This window comes from Lycium barbarum, chromosome 7 (genome assembly GCF_019175385.1).
Source record: "Lycium barbarum isolate Lr01 chromosome 7, ASM1917538v2, whole genome shotgun sequence".
Taxonomy (NCBI): domain Eukaryota; kingdom Viridiplantae; phylum Streptophyta; class Magnoliopsida; order Solanales; family Solanaceae; genus Lycium; species Lycium barbarum.
This window is the reverse complement of record NC_083343.1, coordinates 131,434,481-131,455,424: the sequence shown is the minus strand read 5'-3', so window position 1 is coordinate 131,455,424 and position 20,944 is coordinate 131,434,481. Positions and strand designations below refer to the sequence as shown.

Here is a 20,944-nt window from a genome sequence, read left to right as displayed (position 1 = left end):
TATCTACCTATCTAACTTACTATTGGCTAAGAACACAAAAAGTGGGTGGTTTATATAGAATGTACGTGTCACATATATTGTTACAATAGTTTAAAAGAAAAGATATTATGTGTCATAAAAGGTAGGCAAGATCCGTGAGAATAGCTCTGCTCTATATGTAAAATCTCTATATCTTTTTTAATGTTTCTTTAGATAATATTTTCAATCCCTCATTTAATGATAAATTCTAATTTAGTCCTTAGAATATATGACATAACAAATCTAATCTTCAATTAATAAAAAATATGTTTTTGTCCCTTTACTTAGAAAATTAAGTTATATTTGGACTAGTATTAGAAGTATATTGCCCTCAAATATGGAGTAATAATACAAGTTTAATATAATATATATGTAATTAAGTGGTACTCCATTTGTCCCTATTTATGTCGCACAATTGAAATTTCGAGATTGAAACTCCTAAACTTTGACAGTGAATTCGGACATAGAAGCTTTAAGTTTTTTGAAATAAAATTTATATATTTGGAAACTACATGAGAAATATTATAGATCACAATAATTAATAACTTAACATATTCAAAAGTCATATCAGTCAAAGAAAAACTTGGCCGACTCTAGAAATCTCAACTTTGCCAAATAAATTGGGACAGAATGGAGTTAAAAACTACTCCCTCCGTGCCATAACAAGTGTGCCTTAGCCAATATTTTTTTGTCTCATAATTAGTATCATCTTAGAAAATCAAGATATAAATTGATTAGTTTTTTTCAATTCTACCCTTAGACAATAAATTAACATCTAAATGATTATTAAAAAAGCCACATAGTAACTTGATATTGTTGGATTCCCAATGTCAAAAAGTTTACTTGTGCATGCTCTAATTAAAATGTAAAAATAATTTATTTTTATTATATAGGAGTAATTTGGTAAACTTCACTTGCGTTATTAGTTTCTTAATATGCGTGTTTTTTTTTACTAAGGTGACACTTATTATGAGACGGAAGGAATAATAAACAAATGGATCAAAAGTGCACATTTCAAATAATTGAAAGTTAAATGTGCTTAGTCAGATATATTAAGAACTAAAGTTGGAATGTAGCAATAACTGAAGGATAAAAAATGATATTATTTCATCTTTTTATTTTTGTTTTTGTTATCACTGCAGTTTGAAGTTTGAAGTATTTGTGCACATGGCACTCACGCTCCATTGATGGACCCTTCCATGTGAAGTTCTTTAATTTGGCCATGGCAGAAAGTGACGTTGACGTAAAGTTGGTGAGCTCAATTATTAAAGCAACTAATTAACGAGTTATAACTCCTTGTGTGCAGGTTTTATATTCTATTGTTTAGTTTGACTTTCTCTTGTAAAATATTTTAAATTTAAATTTCCCTAGACTTTAGTTCAATCATAAGAATTCCAACATGTTATGTGTGAGTTAGGTTTATGGAGTGGAACCCTTCCATGAACAAAACTGATACTTAGACAAGAGTATAAAGGCAATTTTCAATCTCTATAATTAAAAAATAGTTATTTGTATGAACCGTTGAGTTCCGATAAAACTTTTAAGATATTGTCATGAAATTTTATCTATGAAACTTAAAATTATACAATCGTGACAGAAACTACAGAGTTCTTAAAGTATAATCTGCTCAGAATCAGTTTTAGATATGCGGGTTTGAAGATAAAAATCGTGAATTTGTAATTTTTAAATTCAGCCCTACAAGTCTAAAGTGAACTCACTCAATGGCTAACCTCAGACAGTCTGAACTTCAAAGTTAGGCTTTGGTTAATTCTAGCTTCACACCTCAAGATTTAAATTTGAAATTCAACTTTTCTAAAACATCATACGTTCTGCTATGAAGTTAGGCATAGGCGTAGCCCAATTTCATACCTAAAGATTTGAAGAAGACGATGCAACGACAACAGTAGGTTCAATCCAAAATTTGGCAAAACTAGTTAAATTTTAAATAATTTTTAGAAATTGAATATGTGTTAAATAAGAGCGCTACAAGCGGCTATGTTTTTTATTTCTACGCGGTTGTACTTTGTGTTTCAAACTTGTAGTTGTAGGTCAAAAAGTCGGCCCAAAAACCATGCATAAATGTCTTGATATTAAAAAAATAAAAAGTTACTCATTTTTAAAAAGAGCTTTAATTAAGGATTAATTAATGACGCTGCCGTCCATAATTAAGAAGCAGCATTAGCCGCTTTTCTTGCTTTCCGTTCGAAATTTAACGACAATTTCAACCTTTCGGCCAATCATTAATAATGTTAAGCAAAAGGTTTATTTTTTAATTTTAAATTTGACTTTGATTAATTAATTAGCCTCATTAGTGTGAAAGTGGGATTTAAAAGATAAAGCAACCAAGCTAACGTAAAATGGTCAAGTAGAAACACATGGTTTGCACCATATTTGGTTGTAAGTTTGAAAGGAATAGAAAAGACTCTGCGTTCAAGCTTAAATGGTCACTCAACTTATAGTAATTGATAATCAAAGTCATTTAATTTTGTTTTGTCTTTCATAAGTCATTCAACTTTGCTTAAGGTAGTTCCATGGTCATTTTAGCCAGATTGTACAATTTTTAGTACATATTTGATGACGTACATAGCTATAAATTTTAGGAAATAAATATTTTACTATTTAAAATGAATATTTAAATTTATTTAGGACCGAACCATCCTAAACCTGACCAATTCTTGACCTGACCCGCTTATTCAAAATTATACCATTAGGAGATGGGATCTAAAAAAACTACCTTATCCTCGTGTTAAAGTGAGTATTCAAATGGTGGAAGAATGTGTCCATGTCTGCTACAAGGTTGAAACTTTTAAAAACGTATACTCACATTTTATCAATCCAACCAAACCTGATTATCTTTGGCCAGAAGTAGTGGATGGTGGTGAGGTGTTTTAGAAAGTGAAACTTACATAAATAATTATTTTTATTGACTTATAACTAGATATAACTATAAAATGCAAAATTACCAAGCGTAGCTACTTTTCTTTAAAAACGCATGTATTTTTATTTTTTTGAAATATAGAGAAATACAGTGAACATCAAACACGCTCCAGTGAAATCAGGAGCTATTTATGGAACAGATTTTTTGAAATACAGTGAAATACAAAATCGAGTTGAGTTAAAATAGGCTATATTTTTTTAACAGATTCTTCTTTTTCTTTTTAAATGGTAAGTTAAATTAAATCAACCATATTTCACGCATTCCATAACCGCTCAAGAATCTCTCTCAACTTTTATCACAATCAAAACTTTTTGAATTCAAAAACCATTAAAGATCTGAAAACTTCCAAATATAGAAAAATATACGCTGGAATACAATGAAATATATCAGAAACTATTTCATAAATTAGAAATACAAAATGCAGAAATACAACGAAATACAAAAATCGTGAAAATAAAGTGGAGTAAAAATAGACTCTACACAAAAAAAAAAAAACAAAGATAAATACATTTAAATACACCGAAATATATTGAAAAATTAGATATACTGTTTGTTGATACACAGAAATACACTGAAATATACTGAACTATACTGAAACATTTTATCAAACACTTGGTGAGCATGAAGCTCCACAACTCTCATCAATGGTGTTTCTACAACAACAACCTATTCTCTTGCTCCTAGATGATGCTACAATATCATATTGTTATAATCAATACTATTCTTCATCACTCATAAGATAAACAACACCACATGATTAGCAAACATAAGAAGGATTTTCCTCTTATTTCGGCCTATCCACAGAGATTTAGCAAATGAATTGTTATGACTGAGCTTCGGCCATTGACTGGAGATCCTCCACTACTTTACTTTCTTGTTGCCACTGGTGTATTTTTGCTTGGAGTATCAATATCCGCCATTAAAATGGAGAGTTAGAGTTTGATGAAGATACTCTAACAATGGATGAAAATATATAAAAAAAAATTGAATGAAAAGTGAAGGTAAAGACGATGAAATTTATGAACAATTGAAGAGAAATACAACAAATAACATAACAAAAATTAGTTACTTGTAGAGATTGGGTAACTGATAAGGAAGAATTTTTGCTTGGAGTATCAATATCCGCCATTAAAATGGAGAGTTAGAGTTTGATGAAGATACTATAACAATGGATGAAAATATATTAAAAAAAAATGAATGAAAAGTGAAGGTAAAGACGATGAAATTTATGAACAATTGAAGAGAAATACAACAAATAACATAACAAAAATTAGTTACTTGTAGAGATTGAATAAGCGGGTCAGATCAAGAATTTGGTCGGACATAGAGTAAGTTGAGTCCTAAATAAATTTAAATATTAATTTTCATTTTTTAAATATATATTTATTTATTTATTGAAAAAATTACAATTATCACGTCATTAAATAGCATCGAAAATTGTATTTAATTTCAGCTAAAATGACTATGAAAGCTAATTAAGCAAAATTGAATGACGTTTGAAAGACACAACAAAGTTGAATGACTTTGATGACCGATTACTATAAGTTGTGTTACCGTTCAAGCATTCAACTAAAAAAACGCGTCTAAAGCTAAAAAGAGAGCATATGGAAGTTTGAATTAATTTGGATGTAAATTTCACTTAAAAAAAGTTTTAAGTCTTACGGGTGAAATATTCCTCAAACAAGTTTTTTAATTCAAAATTTAAAGTTGAAATATTGGATAAAATCGTAAAGTAAATATTGATCCGCAAATAATATTACAGATTGAAGTTGAAACAATAAATAATTTAGATTTAGACATAAATGAATATAAAAAGAAAAAGGGTAACCAGGTGCACTAAAATTCCGTTATACACGGAGTCTGAAAAAGAGTCGGGCCATAAGAGTTTATTGTACACAGTCCTTGTTATATCCTATTTTAACCGAAGTCAAAATAGTTTACAACATTCCGATAATTCCGAGGTTATTTAAAGTTAGAAGTCGCCACCTAATTATTTAGGGTGAATTAGGACACCTAAAATTCATTAAAGTTATTTTTAAAGTTAACTCCATTTTAAGGTCTACTAACTTAAGATTCTAAGTAAGAACTTAACTAATCTAGAGGGAAGATATTAAACATCCTCTAAGATCCATTAACAATGATTAACCGACCGAACTTATTTATAAGGCTAAGTAAGAGATAAAACATAACATTTTTTAAAAGTCTCAAGTGTTGAGAGCAAAATAATTAACTGATGCTAAATACAGTGAAAGTTATAAGACTTATACATAGATGATAAAATACTAAAATAAAAAAAAGTGCAATAGTTGAGAAAAGTTAAACTTGCTAAAAAATAGTTATATATCTCAAAAGAAAATAATTGACTTGATTTAAAGACTTAGGAAAGTTTGGTAATATTTCATTGGATTTCAACAACTTTGGATCCTAATGAAACCCGAATATTAAGCTGGTCGGAAATCACCCCTTTTTTTTTTTTTTTTTTTTGAAAACTCAGCCGGTTTAAAATGTGTCCTAACTCGTGAGATTCCCAATTGTTTAACTGATTTTAAAGTTGAAACTTACTTGAAATAAAAGCCATTTTTTACTAAAGTGTTCGCTCAGTTACGACTAATAATATGGTTAACACATCTTGGTTATTGCTTCCTAAAATTAATCACTCGAGACTAATTCTTATAGGGTCAAGCTCTAGGTAAAATAACCTCACCACAAGGTCTAACATCACAGTCAAACAATCATCCAAATAGACAAAGAAAACCACATAAACAGTGTATAAGAGTAAGAAAAATTGAAAACTATAAACAGGATGTCCACTGTTTCGCTTCACCCCTCTCATTCGTTTTTTTGTCTGGCTGTAGTTCGAGAGGAGTATGTGAGGGAAATGAGTAGGAGATGCTATCGGATTTAGCGGCGGCATAGTCTCCAAATGAGACTGCTCGGGCAGTGGGAGTCTCCATTTTGCTCCGGAATGTACATGTAAAAGAAAGGGAGAATAATGATTAGAAGGTATCCATGCTTAGCAAATTCAATCAAGAAAAGAGCTTAACACAAGGATGACCAATTCAAACACGACTTAAGAAATAACTCATGATGACAAACAAGCTGTAAAATGTACATGCGACCCAACACCTTCAATCATAGATAAGAAAGAATAGCCCAACATACTCGCATAAAATAATAATCATAAAGTTCATCTTCAAATGACTATCTCATTTGACAGAACTTGTCTTCTTTATACAATAGAAATCGTAATACTTAAAGAAGAAGGTCATCTGAATCAACTTTATGCTTAAACTGGTAAACATCTTTCCTTAAGTAGATGAAAACATTATATCTGGACATATAATCACAAAAAAAATACACACGACTTGTAACTCGACTTACCCAGAGGTAAGTCCAGAGCCTATAATTTCTTCACAACATGTGATTACAGCACATAGTTAAGAAACAGATCCTAAAACATGATTCCTATACATAAATTAATCTAAGCATCATGTGGAATACAAAAAGTAGCACCGTAAATTAACCAACAAAAGAGTTACTACTTTATAGTTTCTAGATAGCATTTGAACAAAGAACATTTTTAGTATTATAACAAAATCAAACCAAATAAAATACTGAACCAGTGGGCATGATGCCTATTACTGCAGATACTTGTCGATAATGATAAAATATCCCAACTACAATTGACAAAAAGAAAGCAAACTAAAAAGAAATGGACTGACAGATTGGAACTTAAAACTTATCAAGAATCACATAAGGAGTATTAAACTTCTCTCATTGAAGGTAAAACAGGGCAAACTGAACCCTTGATTAATATTTATACCTCGATCACATATCTCAAATCAAGCAAATAACTGAACATTATGAGGCATTTACGATAGGCTTTTGATCAGGGAAGAGGAAAAAGAGTAAGGCTACAAACTTATCAAACACAACGGAACTTAAACATATAACAAAAACATATTCTCATGCCTGGCCATAAGAAAGTGCAGTGTCATGCCTTAAATAAACTTACAAAATAAATAACCAACAAATAATTTCATTTTTTTTTTTTATACTTGTGCAGCAGCCAAACTAAGAACTGAACTAAAATGAAACGAAGGAAGATTACTGAACTAATGGCCTAAGTTACTTATCATGAAAACAACTAAACTAGACTTTAATGGACAGTAACAGATTTGAAACCAAACAAGACGAAACAAGTATCTGAGACTAAATCTCTTTTCACGTATGCTCTTATAGGAAATTCTTTAGAGTTCACTAGACTGAAACCAGACAACATTCAGGCTGACTCATTCCCATAAAATTTATACGCCAATTCCTGGCTTAACAAACAGAAGCAAACAAACATACGTTTAATGAAAGCAAGATCATCTTAACTGAGAACTAACAGATGGTTAAGCTAATCTAAACAGGACTAATAATTATGGCCATGCCAAATTAGAAACCAAACACTATTCACGTGATTGGCTTCAGATCTTACTCAAAATGGCTAGACTTTCTCTGATTTTGGAGATTATCGCGTGTTTTGAAGCAAGATGAGCAGACCTTTCCCTTTCAATCGACAAACACATGCAGGTAACAGAAAGAACGACAAATTTGGTACGAAAATGTGGTAGACAAGCCTGTTCATGGCTAAAGAGGGCTAGGCTTTTGCTGGAAATGGAGGGGAGAGAGAAGAGAAGACGACAAGGAAATGGAGGCGTGGCTGCGCTCATTTTCCCTTTACGTTTTCCTCTTCTTTTGCTTGTGGACGACGGATGGGTTTAAAAGAGAGTGGGCCGGGTCGGGTAGGAGCGGGTAGAGGGTAATGGGCTGGTCTCGCCTGGTGGGTTGGGTGGTTTTGAAACATTTGTGGGCTGATCTGTTTTTTTTTAAAAAAAAAAAAGACTAGTCACGAATTGGGCTAGCTGAATTTGTTGGGTATTTCTTCTTCTAATTAATTCTTTTGGGCTTCTAACTTAATAACTAGTACAATGTATACTATGTGAAGACAATTAGTAATTAATATGTAGAAAGTAAGGATTTAATAAAGTGTTGACTTGTAATTAATTTAACGAGTCCAAATCCGAAAATGAAATGAAGACGAACTATAAAAAAAAAAAATGTGATAACGTAATGCTAGTAATGTTGATAGTAAAACAGTGAAAATGAAAGTAACGATATTAATAGTAGTGAAATAGAAAATAGTAGCGAAAACAAAGTATTTAGCTCGTTAATAAATTTAGATGCCCAAGGAAATAAATTGGAATAATGAAGGGACGAAATTGGGTGTCAACAGTCCTACCCTGCATTTCGGGGCATAATTAATTTTGTTTTCATCATTCAACTGTCAACGGGACAGTATTAGTTAATCACCATATATTAATTTAGCTTCTGGAACAGCCATGTTCCTTGTTACCAAAAGGATGCCAATGTCCATGCTTCATTGGTCCCATCTCTTAATAGCAGGTTTAATTAATATACTACCATTTTACTTGTATGAATAAGTATAAGATCTTAGAGAACCTTTCATATTAAGTATTTTTTAATTTGGTTTAAATACAAAATATAAATATATTTGAATAAAATCAATTTTAATCTAACAAAAATGAATATAGAGAGTTTGTTATGACAATACCAACTAATTTGAGGATCGCGCTGCTGCATGATGTCATCTAGGTAACAACAGTTTTACTAGGTTACTAACCCTAGCGTTGGGGTTGTTCCCACTAGAACAAGTCCATCAAACGCCCTAAAACGCCATCCTCGGCTAAGCGGGTTAACAACAGGACCACCGCCTGGTTATGAACAGTCCGCCTGGGTCAGTCTCTACCTAACCTTGAACATCATGTTTTGGCTTTGATCATGATTCATTAAAGCATTATTACCATGATTTCAGTAGTCTAGTGTGACGTAATTCAACGGAGTATTTAGCCTATAAGGCTAAACATAGACTGAATGAAAATAAAAATTTAAAAAGAAAATAAAAAATTTATACCTTAAGGATGAAGGTTGTGCTCAGTAGAGAAAGAATTTATATAAAAAGACTTTTATTTATGAGGGAAGATTTTTACAAGAGAGTGGTGAGGGCTTGTGCTTGGGTATCCAAGACTTGCCTTCTTCCTAAGAAGGATGATCCTTATATAACGGATCGAACACACTAAACAACAAAATAAAAATGGCCGACAACATCATGGCCAGGTAAAAGTAAAAACGGAAAGTAAAAAGTAAAAGTGGCCGAAAGTGACCAAAAGGGAAAACATAATTATTACAATAAAAATAATTAAAGTTGCTTTATAAAAGCAGATTCCTTTTTATTAAAGTAGCCGCCTAGTGGCGGGTCCCACCAATCACTTCATTGGTGACTTGCCCTTGTCTTTTGTAGAGCTGGAAGATTCTTCCGTCTGGCCAATGAATTGGGCCATGAATTGTGAAAAGTCCTCGGTATTATTTGGACTTTGAGATTCTCCTGCTAAGAGATGATGTTTCTAAACAAATGTTTGTCAGATGGCAAGCTCTTTTAGCACCATTTGATTTTGAAATACATTATAAAAAGGGATCAGATAATAATCTTCCTGATTTTCTCACTCGAGAATATTTAAGTTCATAACTGTCATTTTCTCATTTGCAGGATGAGACCCACACAATCACCCACCTCTAATAGAGGAAGGGGAAGAGGACAAAAGGAACGGGCAGAGGCACTGCTCTTGCCCAAATGGATAACAAAAGGCTAATAGCCGATAATATTGCAGAAACTTCTGGTAATACCCAGAAACAAATCACTTATGCTGAGTATCTTGCTTTCATAGAAGCATGGAAAAAAGGGGATAATATGCCTCCATCATATTCCAGTGCTCTCGTAACAGATGATAATGAGGACACTGATTCATACGAAGAAAATATCCATCGAGAGTTAATAATTCTCCTTGAAAATGATGATCTCCAATGGAAGGACGAACCTTGGCAAATAATGCAAAGGTATTTTGATACAGCGTCATACACTACTCCGACTTATAAATATCGGATGAATTATGAAATGATCCTTTCATATACAGGGTATCATTTTTATCCTGCTAATAGCAAAAAAGTTTATAACTTTTCAAAAATTATCATAAAAAAGATATTTTCTCCAAATGAGTGGGAAATAAGTCCATTAAAGGACAGGGATTATATCCACCCCGAACAAAAGGTCCCAATTAAATTTAATTATTGGGATTATGTTAAAAGTTTTAATAAAGCTTTTCTATATGAGAATCCTAATAGAAAACACTCATGGTTTATAAAAATCTGTGCCAATGTTTATAAACAGGGCATTCCAAATTGGTTTTATCAATGGTGGATCTACTATGGTCCAACAGTAAAATTTCTACCAGAACCCTTCAAAAGTTTATATAATGAATGGGTTGATGTTTCTCCAAAAATTATAATTTTGAAAAATAATAGCACCTTCTCTGAAGAAATTTCTAATATGTATTTCTTCATTAAATTTTCTATTCCATGGATTATGAAATGGTCGGTTGAAGTGGGTTATACCCCGCAAAATATGCCTTGTTTAAACAGATGTTTTTATACAAAATTCTGAAAAAAAAACTGATTCAAAAATCAAAAGATGGAACTATCCCAGGACAAGATTTAATAAATCAGATTAAAACCACCATTGCACATTATAAAGACTCCATTAATTCCAGACAAAAGGAGATTTAGTACTTTTGAGCATATTGCTCGAAAAATTCAGATGAAGAAAGAAGCAATTCCCCCAGAGCAGCTTATAGCCACATACATGGAGGAATTTAAATATGATTTACTGCAGCATCTTAATATGGAAGCTATTTCTGATACATCAATAGCATCTGTCGGTCATACCACTGATAATGATGATGATGAAGAAGAAGATGATCATAATACTTAAGTCTTAACAGGAGAATCTCAAAATCCAGATAATACTGAGGACTTTTCACAAATCATGGCCCAATTCATTGGCCAGACGGAAGAATCTTCCAGCCCTACAAAAGACAAGGGCAAGTCACCAATGAAGTGATTGGTGGGACCCGCCATTAGGCGGCTACTTGAATAAAGAGGAATTTGCTTTTATAAAGCAACTTTAATTATTTGTATTGTAATAATTATGTTTTCCCTTTTGGTCACTTCGGCCACTTTTACTTTTTACTTTCCGTTTTTACTTTTACCTGGCCATGATGTTGTCGGCCATTTTTATTTTGTTGTTCAGTGTGTTTGATCCGTTATATAAGGATCATCCTTCTTAGGAAGAAGGCAAGTCTTGGATATTCAAGCACAAGCCCTCTACCACTCTCTTGTAAAAATCTTCCCTCATAAATAAAAGTCTGTTTATATAAATTCCTTCTCTACTGAGCACAACCTTCATCCTTTAAGGTATAAATTTTTTATTTTCTTTTTAAATTTTTATTTTCATTCAGTCTATGTTTAGCCTTATAGGCTAAATACTCCGTTGAATTACGTCACACTAGACTACTGAGATCATGGTAATAATGTATTATGATCAAAGCCAAAACATGATGTTCAAGGTTAGATAGAGACCGACCCAGGCGGACTGTTCATAACCAGGCGGTGGTCCTGTTGTTAACCCGCTTAGCTGAGGATGGCATTTTAAGGCGTTTGATGGACTTGTTCTGGTGGGAACAACCCCAACGCTAGGGTTAGTAACCTAGTAAAACTGTTGTTACCTAAATGACATCATGCGGCAGCGCGATGCTGCTATCATATGCCATATGCAGCCGAAGAAGATTCAAGATATTTAAGTTCCACCGAAGCTAACTCCTAATTGTTTTTGTAGTCTCATCTGAATTTGGGAAACTGTAATTCGGGAAGACCAAAAGGAATTGCAACTCCTCACCTCCAGATTGGAGCCAGAATTTTTTTTTTATTTTTATTAGCACCGGGTGTCCGAGTCTCTTTGAGACTCGACTAATCCCGGGGGTGCACAGGCCCTCGGCAAGGAGTTTCCCGCAAGTGCACCACGGGTAATTCAGGGTTTCCCCGGTCCGATGGCCCTCAGAGCACCCAGCGGGTTTCGAACTTGAGACCTTGAAAGGGAGCACTCCAAGGCTCAAGTCAATTGCCACCAGGCCAACCCCTGAGGGTTGATTGGAGCCAAAAAATTCACGAAGAACTTTTTCTGCTACCAACAACGATGACAAAGGAAACATTCACAACCTACAACATTTAAAGAGGGACTCACTGCATTTGAATTTTAAAATCGTCCTTGGCAAACATGATTTAAGATTCTTGGTCAACCCATAATCTAACGATATAACACCACAGAGTCAAAAACAAAATAAAAAATGTCATTGTCTTAAGGATGGAGCAATTCAAAAGATGGGAGGGTAGTACTTCCCAGAAAATAAATATTCTTTCTTTTTTTTCTTTTTTTATGACACAGATTACGAATATACTTGACATCCACAATAAGGCAGTTTAGGGTCACAATTCACAAGAGAAAAGAATACAATGAAGAAATATTTGCTATCAGTTTGCGTACTTGGGTGAAATCCCAGAAAACATGATGCCTTTTTGTTTCTTTTAGACTTTTAATTCCTATATCTCCTCTTTTTCGGGGTTTATTGGAAATGAGGATTCATTTTGCCGATTCTAACTAGCTTGGGACTGAGATTGTTGTTGTTGTGGGGCGGGGGGTGTTGACACCCAATTTTGGCCCTCCTTTTTCGTTTAATTAATTTCACTATGCTTCTCAGTCCTGAAAATTCGCCAGAATGAGCTTGGAATATTTTCATTAATTATTACGCTATTTTTCGAGATATATTTCTCTAAAGTTAATAACATTCTTATTGTTTCTAAAATATTACCAAACACCATATTTTTAATTATAAAAATTACTAAACATCATTCTTTACAATTAAATCACTCAAAAAATAGTGTTGATATTCCTGTATCAATATTGGCGTTGGCATTTTTCCTTTAATCCTGTTTATTACTATGTTAATCATCGGTTATTCTATTTTAAGCTAAATACGTATATTAAATTACTTGTGTTATAATTTTCATATGTAGAGAATTAATTAGGACAAAGAAGCATATTTTAATTAGTTCAAAATGAAAAGGAATTAGGATGATTAAATTCATCTATTGAATTGGGCCAAACTAATTCTCAAATCTTCACAATTCAGCAGCCCAAAACGTTCAGCCCAACACCAACCGCCCCAGCCCAAAACCCCACCGACCCGACCCAGCCCAACAAACACTAAAATACCCAACTAAGTCTTCAACCCATTTTTTCATCCTAACTAAATAATCAGACCAGCCCCTTTTCTCTCCCAAAAGTGAAACCTAGCGTCACCACCCACCCCATCGCCACCACCCTTGTCACTTCCGTCACCTCACCGCCGGCTCCACTGTCGGACTGCTGGATCAAAGTGGTCATCGACGCCACTGTCCTCATCAGTCGCCTTTTCTCCCATCACCCATCTCCTATCGCCTATCACCTATCACCTTTTCCCATTTTCATTGAAGACGTTTCCAAAGCTGTAAAGGGAAAGATTCTTAAATCCTTCGGTCTGGAAGATAATCGTCCTTCAATTCGATGAACAATGGCAAGAACCACCATACTCTACACCCCAACGACCTTTTCCCTTCCCAATCAGTCTGAAAAGGTGAGATTTCACCCCTTTCACCATCTCATCTGTTGAAAACGTCAATTTTTCCCCCCTCTTTGATTCGAAATTCAAAGGCGAAAGAAGCTTCTTGAAGAAGCTGTTGAAATGCTCCAATCTTCAGCTATAAATACTGGCCTTTGAGGGCTGTTTTAGACAAGGTTAAAGAACCACAAAAAAGTCTTTTGTTTTTCATAAGTTTTCCCTCTTATAAAATTCCTATTGCTTTAGAACTTGGGTTCGGGGAAAATTCCAGTTTTTAACTCTAAGTTTTTTTGGTTATTGAAATCTTCTTTCAAGTTCTCGGCTTGACAACAAATAACTTTGAGCGGATTCGGAGACTCGACGATGACAATAGCCTCAGTTCGCTGTCACGGATAAGGAGTATACTGGAGTTGTATGACAACTCCAAGACTGCTCGGAAATAAAGAAACAGCAATGTCATTCGCTTGTGTCTAGCAGCCTCGTTCGCGTCCACGTCCTTTTCCCTCTCTTCTTACTTTTATCTTCTTCTTTTTTATACATACGATTTGACTAACAATTGTACCAATTTGGTATTTGTATTTACGCTTTGATTAATTTGTGTTTGGGTTTGCGTAAACAGACTTTTACGTGATAGTGAACACTCGTTGATTTCCCTCCCTCTTTAGATGCTAACCTTGATTTAGAGTAAAAGGTATTTTATTAATCATTTTTAAATGACCTCCTTTTTAGCGTACTTTTAGGATGAGATGATTTTTCTTTTAATTTTTTTTAGTATAAATGGTAGAAGCCTCTTTACAAATTATGTTGCGGATAACAATATTTTTCAGCCTATCTGAAAGTATAAGGGCGTAAGCCAAGTTTTTCTCAAAATGGATTTGAACGTGGTTTCAAAGAGGTTACATTGGCTCAAAGGAAAAATGATTTTTCGAGAAAGGGCCCAAATCAGTTTTTCAACTATTGTATTACTGACATGAAAGTAGATTTTTTTTTATGTTTTCAAGTTTAATTAAGAACTTTATATCAGGGCTCAAGTATAGTGGCCCAAGTTATTTTGCGAGAGGCGAGAGCTATGAGGTACATACTCTATTTTTTTTTATATACATATATATATACTATCTTATTTTTTACTAAAATCATCCAATCATCTTTACACAATGTGTGTGTGTATATATATATATATATCACGATATTTATACATATTATTATATTTTCCATGGCTATTTCTAAAAAGTATACCTCTTTATACTATTTTTACATATGATAGACATACTCCATGGATATATTATTTTCTCATAAAAAATATGTATTTTCATACTCTATATTATATATACTGTCCTTATATACAATAGCCATATTTATACCTAATCTTCAAAAAATACACTTGTACTCTTTTTTGTAAATAATATACATCTCTAGTACATATAACTTTACAATGAGTATGCCTACATACTATTTTTTTTTTTAAACACGTACCATACATATACTACCTTATTTCCATTAATTCTCTCGGTCGTCTTTACATTTATGCATCTATATAGTACTATCATGTCATCAATAACTATTTTTTTTAGTTACCCATGATATACATATCACGTATACACATTATTTTCTTATAATATATATATATATATATATATATCCTCTTATTCTATATTATCCATATTACTCTAGATAAAACAAATGTCATACATATACTACCTTATTTCCATTAATTCTCTCGGTCGTCTTTACATTTATGCATCTATATAGTACTATCATGTCATCAATAACTATTTTTTTTAGTTACCCATGATATACATATCACGTATACACATTATTTTCTTATAAAATATATATATATATCCTCTTATTCTATATTATCCATATTACTCTAGATAAAACAAATGTCATACATATTTTTCTCATGCACACATTAGCATTAACTACTTCCTTTATATATATGCATTTACTCACATAGTTACAATTACATTAAAAAACCCTTTTTTATACAAATAGTTTTGAGAGAGTAGTTTCTTTTCCGCAATTCTTTAAATAGGTGACAATAAATAAGAAATAATTTCCCTCTAGTGCTAATTAAGCTAAGTTTAAAGACTGTCTTCGGATAGGCTCTGAGGGATGCTTAACACCTTCCCCTCGGGGTAAATAAAACTCTTACCTAGAATCTCACAGGTTTCAAAGACTAAAAAATGGAGTTTACTTTTTTTTACAAATGGTTTCCTAATATTTCCTAAAATTAGGTGGCGACTCTGAAAATTTTCAAAACCAGAGGAAACATAGTCATAAGTTGTGAACTAAGAACTAATTTTAACCTGTTAAAAAATAGGGCATGACGGGGGATATTGCGTAGCAGCTTGCTGCCTGCCTAGACTTATTTGAAAGGAAAAGGAAAATTGAGGGTGGAGGGAAGCATAAAAAAGAAAAGGAGAAGAATACCTCTCTTTTGCACTCCAACTAGCTCTAGGGATTTTGCGGAAAGCTTCAACAAGTATCTGCGTGGAAGATAAGGTCCACATTGCTTCAAATAGCCAAAAAATAACTCCTCAACACAATGACATAATGCAAGTAGGCCAATAGCTACCTGGTCATATGAAAACTTTGCAGCAATATTTCCAGTTGCATGAAGGAAAAATTTAACAGAACGCTTTTCTGTTAACTGTTTCACATGATTGCATTCATGAGGCCCAGAATTTCCACAAGAGTTTTTCCCTTTGTTTATTTGTCCGGGCGTTTTCGAGCACAGGCATACAGGAGTCAGGAAGATAGGAAAATCAGATATAGAGCCCGTTTGGATTGGCTTATAAGTTGCTTATAAGCTGTTTTCAGCTTTTTTGAGTGTTTGGCTGGCCAGCTTAAAGTCATTTTGTGCTTAAAATAAGTTCAAAAAAAATAATTGAGTCCATTTGACTTAGCTTATCTACAGCAGCTTATAAGCCAAAAAAAAAATAAGTTAGACTACCCAACTTATTTTTTTTAACTTATAAGCTGCAAACAGCTTATAGACATAAGCCCATCCAAACAGGCTCATAAGCACCTTAAGATGGGAAATGCAACAAACTCACCAGAGACCTTATCTACCCTGATGAAGGCCTCATTGTAAGTGCAGCAGATAACGCATCTTCCTGCAACAGAAAGGGGCAGTAAGTGGAGTACCCAATAAGCTAAAAATTTAGTCACAACAACAACAACTACTACTACTACGCTTCTGTCCCGAACAAGTTGAGGTGGGGTATATGAGTCCTCGCTAACCAAGTTCCACAACAGAATTCATCTCAGGCAAAAAATAAAGAATCTCTAATAGGAGTAATAGACTCCTAGAAAGTATAGGACCTACTATCTAAAGCTTTTAGATGAGCCGAACACACAATTCAATACAGTAACATGGCAGACATGTGCTCATTATTCAAGTCTCCACCACCACCCTTCATCAGAAGAAGGTTTCCACAGTCTTGGTCCATTAAAATGAGCAAAGCCCGCACGTGGGCATGTTAAAGACATAAGGTGTGTTCTCTCTAACAACTTAAGTTTTCATATTATCTAGTAACACAATTCAATGAAGACAATAGGTGAAGCTACCAAAAACTTTAAGAACCTTTTTGATTTTAGGCATGAAACAGTAAAGACAGGAAAAATGCATGATCAAACAACTTAGTTGGTTTGTTTCCAAAAAAGAAAAGCATATTAGAAAGTAATAGTATTAAAATAGTGAGAGTCATATTAGTGTACTATTTGAGTTAGTTCACTCTTATTAGTGTACTATTTGAGTTAGTTCACTCTGATGTACGGGGGTGCTCGCCCCTACAATTTCTTTATCGGGTTACAATGATTTGTGACCTATTTGGAATCTTTTCCTCGTCTTAATCTGTTTATCTTAAAATATCTAAGGATGACCTTCCTTTGTATCAAAAGACTATTAAAACTCCATACAATCCTTCTATAAAGAGACTTAAGTTAGATGTAGAATATACATCTCCCAGAAACTATTGCAGCGGTTTTTGGAAAAGCAAGGTATTGAGGGTGTGTTTAGTATGGTAGGAAAATGTTTTCTAATTTTCCCATCTCCACAAGTGACATTCCATACTAATTGTCGCCTCCCCTCCCCCCCCCCCCCCCCCCCCAAAAAAAAAAAAACCTCCAACACACCCAACCCCCACCTCCATAGCCCCCATCCCCACTAGCGCCACACCTTACCCCACCCCCACCTCCACAGTGTTTGCCTAGATTATGTACAAATACTTTTGGGATAATATTTTCTGCTTACCTAGCAACACAAGATAGTAGGTAAGAAAAAACACTTATTTTCCTAAAAGACATTTTATGTGGAGAACATTTTCCTTCCTACCAAACACACCCTGAGTCTCAAATGACATGCCCATACACCCAACAACAAAATGGGGAAAAAATCAACTCGAACATATACCACCAACACAAACCACAAATATATTCTACTAGGTGCGGATAATATGCATGAACAAATGCCTAACAGAGATTAAAATTAAACAAAGGTGAAAAATCCCAGGTGGGTATATCAAGACACAAAACATATGAAGCAACAGCTAGTAATACACATTGAAGAGTAAAGAACTACGCGATACCTAACTAATACAACTAACATATTTTACTGGGTGCAGATTATATGCATAAAGAAATGCCTAACAGACATTAAACGAAGTGAAAAATCCCAAGTAGGTATAACCAAAAATAGGAGTGGAAATGAAACTACTCGAACATATCACCAACAAGACCACATATATATTTTATCGGCGCAGATAGCAACATAAACCACAAATACATTTTACTGGGCGCAGACAATATGCATGAAGAAATGCCTAACAGAGTCTAAAACTAACAAATGCCGGAAAATCTCAAATTAGTACTCCCTCCGGATAAAAAAAAAGAGTCTACTTAGCCATTTGCACATCCCTTAAGAAAATACTAACTCCTAGACAAAAGGTAATTTGACTAAACTACCCCTAATTAAACAGGTATTGGGATTTGATCATATAACACTTAATAGGGGCAAATATGGAAAACAAGGTTAATTCTTTCTTGATTTGCTAAGTGGACTCTTTTTTTGATAAAAAAAAAGGCTAAGTGGACTCTTTTTTTGATCAGGAGGGAGTATAAGCAAAAATACGAATACAAATAAAAATTGACCCTATTATGTGCAACTGGAAAATCGTAAGCATCTCCTTGGGTGATAAAGTAGACTTTAGATAACCACAAATACTGGATGCAAATAATATGCATGAAGAAATGTCTAACAGAATAAACTTAAACAAAACTGAAAAATCCCAAATGGGTATAACCCAAAAAATAAGAGTATAAATGAAACTTACCCTTTTATGAGTAACCCCAAAAGCATTAGGGGTACTTTAGATCTATATTACTCGGACTCTCCTAAAATGTCATCGGGTGCGTGTCAGATCCATCAAAAATAGTGTATCTTTGAAGGATCCGACACGGGTGCAGCAACACTTTCGAAGAGTCCGAGTAACTTAGCTTTAGATAACCACAAATACATTCTACAGGGTGCAGATAATATTCATGAAGAAATGCCTAACAGACATTAAACTTAAACAAAAGCAAAAATGAAAAATCCCAAATGGATTAAACAAAAACAGGACTAGAAATGAAACTGACCCTTTTATATGCAGCCCAAAAAGCATAAGGATCTCCTTGAGGATAAGAGGAGACTTTAAATAACCAACAACATACTCCCACAAGTGGAGTTTGGGAAGGGTAAGACATACGCAGACCTTACCCCTACCTTTGTGGGATAGAGAGGCTCTTTCCGACGGACTGTCGGCTCAAAAGAAACGTAATCGATATAGGATTACAAGGAAAATAAGATAGAAAAATATCAAGATACGAAACAGATGAAGCAACAGATAGTAATACGCACTAGAGAGTAAAGAACTACGCGATAACTAAATAATACTACTAATATATTTTACTGGGTGCAGTTAATATGCATGAAGAAATGCCTAGTAGAGTTAAAATTAAACAGAAGTGTGGAAAAAAAAACAAGTGGGCATAACCAAAAATAGGAGTAGAAATGGAACTATAACATACCACCAACACAAACCACAAATATAATCCACTGGGCATAAATAATATACATGAGAAAATCCTAACAAAGTAAAAGACGTTAAAATTAAACAAAGCTGAAAAAATATGAAGATACAAATCAGATGAAGCTGTAGATAGTAATACACACTGAAGAGTAAGGAACTATGCGATACCTAAATAATACTACTAATACATTTTACTGGGTGCAGATAATATGCACGACGAAATGCCTAACAGACATTAAACTTAAACAAAAGTGAAAAATCCCAAATGATTATAACAAAAACGAGGGAAATTTTCAAAAGTATACAGCCCAATAAAATATTACGCCCTGTAGCCCAATATACAATATTATACAACATCATGCCTTGGGTATAGCATTATACATAATGTATCAACCTTGTATAAAGGTGTTTATACACAAATATGGGAGAAACCGAGCAACAAACTCAAAATATGGGTTGATTGAGTAAATATTTTCTCCCAGTAGACATTAAACTTTAAACAAAAGTGAAAAAAAAAACCCAAATGGGTATAACAAAAACAGGACTAGAAATGAAACTGACCCGTTTATGTGTAACCCGAAAAGCATTACTAGTAGTAGCAGAAGAAGAAGATGCATTTCGCTCAGCAATTTGCTTTAAAGCATCTCTTTCAAGATTGTCTAATTCTTCTGCACTCAATTCCCAATCATCAAAATCCATTTTTTAATTTTGCATTCAAGAATTGCTACCGGGCGTTTTCAAATTTTGGGGTTTTCAAGTAGATGTGTCTACTGTTTTTTTTTTTTTTTTTTTTTTCTGTAGAGTTTTAACCAAACTTGCCCCTTAAGGTTGCTAAATTGATGGCAAAACTTATATGACCCACTTAAAGGCAACCTACGTAAAATGTATGTACCGTTCTTTCCATAGTGCAGTGTACTTTTTGAATTCAAAGAATTGCTGCCACGTGTTTTCAAATTTTTGGGGGGTTTTGCAGCAGATTTCTAGACTTGCTTTTTCTGTATGAGTTTTTAACTGAAAGTAGCCCTTTAAGTTTGAGAGTTGGTCCAACTTTATCCTTAAACTATCTGTCTGAGCATTTCTTGTGCGTTAAGTTTGCTAAAGTTGAGCGCATAACATCCACTAAACGGAAATTAAAGGCTTTCGCCAGCAGTTGTCGGATTAGCTTTACTTAAGCATAATTAAAAGTTTGCCTTGAAAAGTAAAAAAAAATTACAAAAATATATGTCTCAAGGCAAAGTCTGCCCCCTCCGGCATAACTTTAGTTTTTCCTTAAGGATTGTATGCCGGATCCGGCATACACT

General features: G+C 33.6%; 1 long non-coding RNA gene across 1 annotated transcript; it reads right to left on the bottom strand.

The window, feature by feature from the left end:
• Positions 1–5,518: 5,518 nt before the first annotated feature.
• LOC132604458 (uncharacterized) lies at positions 5,519–20,616 on the bottom strand. Its single transcript, XR_009568736.1, has 4 exons — positions 20,205–20,616; positions 16,629–16,688; positions 16,148–16,275; positions 5,519–16,058 (listed from the first exon to the last, which is right to left on the bottom strand). It is a non-coding gene; the product is annotated as an uncharacterized LOC132604458 (long non-coding RNA).
• Between the last annotated feature and the right edge of the window lie 328 nt (positions 20,617–20,944).